At 37.7% G+C, this 3,178-nt stretch overlaps 1 pseudogene; it reads right to left on the reverse strand.

Annotated features, from left to right (window-relative positions):
* Positions 1 to 1,808: 1,808 nt before the first annotated feature.
* LOC103072571 (40S ribosomal protein S4, X isoform pseudogene) lies at positions 1,809 to 2,477 on the reverse strand (annotated as a pseudogene).
* Positions 2,478 to 3,178: the final 701 nt, after the last annotated feature.

Here is a 3,178-nt window from a genome sequence, read left to right on the forward strand (position 1 = left end):
AAAAAAAAAAAAAGAGACATGTACCACTATGTTCACTGAAGCACTATTTACAATAGCCAGGACATGGAAGCAACCTAATTGTTCATCAACAGATGAATGGATAAAGAAGATGTGGCATATATATACAATGGAATATTACTCAGCCATTAAAAGGAACAAAATTGAGTCATTCGTAGTGAGGTGGATGGACCTAGAGTCTGTCATACAGAGTGAAGTAAGTCAGAAAGAGTAAAACAAACACTGTATGCTAACGTATATATATGGAATCTAGAAAAATGGTACTGATGAACCTAGTGGCAGGACAGAAATAAAGATGCAGACTTGAGGACACAGGGCAGGAAGGGGAAGGTGGAACAAAGTGAGAGAGTAGTATTGACATACATACCCTAACAAATGTAAAATAGCTAGAGGGAAGCTGCTGTATAGCACAGGGAGATCAGCTCAATGCTTTGTGATGACCTAGAGGGATGGGATACGGAGGGTGGGAGGGAAGCTCAAGGGGGACGGGATATGCAGATAAATGTATACATATAGCTGATTCACTTTATTGTACAGCAGAAACTAACACAACATTGTACAGCAATTATACTCTAATAAAGATGTTAAAAAATAAATAAATAAAAGACCACCCCAGCCTCAAGTGAGGGTGATGCATGTAGAGGCATGCACACAGAAAGGGAAGAAATGGATGGCATCCAGCTTTGGAGATCATCTACCACAACATAAATCTATTAAATAATCATAACCAAGAACTTCCCACAAAGAAAACTACAGGCCTAGATGATTTCATTGGTGAGTCCTATCAAATATTTAAGGAAGAAAAATACCAATCTTACACAGAAGAAAAATTCCTCAATAAAATATTAATAAATAGAATCCTGCAACATATAAAAATGATTATATATCATGGCCAAGTGGATTCTAAGAAATGCAAGTTTTTGAATGTTGAATCAAAAACAAATCTGTAATTCATCCTGTTAATGAAATAAATAAGGAAAATCATATAGCCATTTCAATAGATGAGGAAAAGAATTGACAAAACTTAACACCAATTCATGACCAAAACTCTCGGCAAACTAGAAATAGAAATGTATTTCCTCAATTTGATAAATGGCATTTATGAAAAAACTACAATTAGTATCATACTAAGTGATATACTGCATGACAGTCTCACAACTTCTACTGAACATTATGCTAGAGGTCCTGTATAATTCAATAAAGCATGAAAAATGAATAAAAGGCAAAAAGAATGGAAGGAAGTCAATAAAACTGCCTTTGTTCATAGAAAATGTGATTGTCTACATAAACAATCCTAAAGAATCTACACAAAACTACTAAAATTAAGAAACAAATTTAGCAAGGTCACAGATACAAGGGTAATAACAAAAATAATTGTATTTCTATATGCTAGCAATATATGTTTTTCTATATGCTAGCAATAAAAATTGGAATATAAAATTTTTTTGATTTACAATAGCATGAAAAAATATTAAATACATAGAAACACATTTAACAAAAGATACCTAAGATCTCCATACTGAAAATTATAAAACATTGCTAACAGAAATTAAAGGAGACCTTCCTTCACACATTAAAATTAGAGAAATACTGACTTTTATGGAGATATAATTGGCATGGTTAAAAAAAAAAAAAAAGCCCAAAATGGAGTAATTTGCTCCCAGAACAGCAAACCAAGACTTTATTGCAGTTTCAGCCTCTCTTAGGAATGTGAATTTTATTTTTTTTAATGTGGTATTATCTTTAATTAAGTACAAAGACTTTTCCAATCATGTCACCTAGAGATCATTTTATCCACTACTCTGTTTGGCCGCCAGTCTCTTGTCCCTCTCCTCAGTAATGGTAAGGCAGATACCCTTTCCATGGGGAAGAGAAATCCATGGTTTGTTGCCTTTGCCAATAACGAAAATCTTGGAGAGCCCAGTGGCAAAGCTGTTACCATTGACATCTTTCACATGAACTACATCAGAAGAACCAGGATGTCTCTCCCGGTTGGTGATCACACCAATTCTTCCCAGGTTAGCACCTCCAGTCACCATGCACAGGTTACCAGTGTCAAATTAGATGAAATTAGTAATCTTGCCAGTCTCCAAATCAATTTGAATGGTGTCATTCACCTTGATCAGGGGATCAGGGTAGCAGGCGGTGCAAGCACCATGGGTCATCAGATGAAGGATTCCTTTTGTCCCCACAAAGATCCTTCTCACTTTGCACAACTTGTACTTGGCCTCCTCAGGTGTAATACAATGGACAGCAAAGCGACCCTTGGTGTCATAGATCAGACAAAAATTCTCTCCAGTCTCTCCAATGCTGATGACATCCATAAAACAAGCGGGGTAGGTTATAACAGTGCAGATATTGCCATCAATCTTAATGAAACGCTGCAGGCAGATTTTTATTTCATCTCCTGTTAGGGCATACTTAAGTCTGTTCCTTAGGAAAATGATTAGGGGAGACATGAGCCATGGCTGTGCTAGGCACAAAGAGAGCTAGGAATGTGAATTTTATTTATTTATTTATTTATTTATTTATTTTATTTATTATTTTGGCTACGTTTTGTCTTCATTGCTGCACATGGGCTTTCTCTAGTTGTGGCGAGCGGAAGCTACTCTTCCTTGTGGTACACAGGCTTCTCATTGCAGTGGCTTCTCTTGTTACAGAGCATGGGCTCTAGGCTCACGGGCTTCAGTAGTTGTGGCACGCAGGCTCAGTTGTGGTTCGTGGGCTCTAGAGCACTGGCTCAGTAGTTGTGGCACATGGGCTTAGTTGCTCTGTGGCATGTGGGATCTTCCTGGACCAGTGCTCAAATCCATGTCCCCTGCATTAGCAGGTGGATTCTTAACCACTGTGCCACCAGGGAAGTCCCTGGAATGTGAATTTTAAACACGTAATCTGAAATTTCAGGATCAACACTAGTGAGGTTATCTGCATCATGAAGACCTCTGCTGTTCCCTTCCCCGCAAAGGAAGATGGCCTGGCCTGAAAAAATCCTTTCTTTTCTTTTGCTAATACCTTCTTCCCTACCCTCCTTCTGATTATAAAACCTTCCATTTATGCAACCCCTTGAGCATCTTTCTATTTACTAGATGGGATGCTGCCTGATTCCTGAATCACTGAATAAAGCCAATTAGATCTCCCCACCAAAAGAAAGAAATTAAAG

Source organism: Lipotes vexillifer, unplaced genomic scaffold, assembly GCF_000442215.2.
Source record: "Lipotes vexillifer unplaced genomic scaffold, Lipotes_vexillifer_v1.1 scaffold2091, whole genome shotgun sequence".
NCBI lineage: Eukaryota > Metazoa > Chordata > Mammalia > Artiodactyla > Lipotidae > Lipotes > Lipotes vexillifer.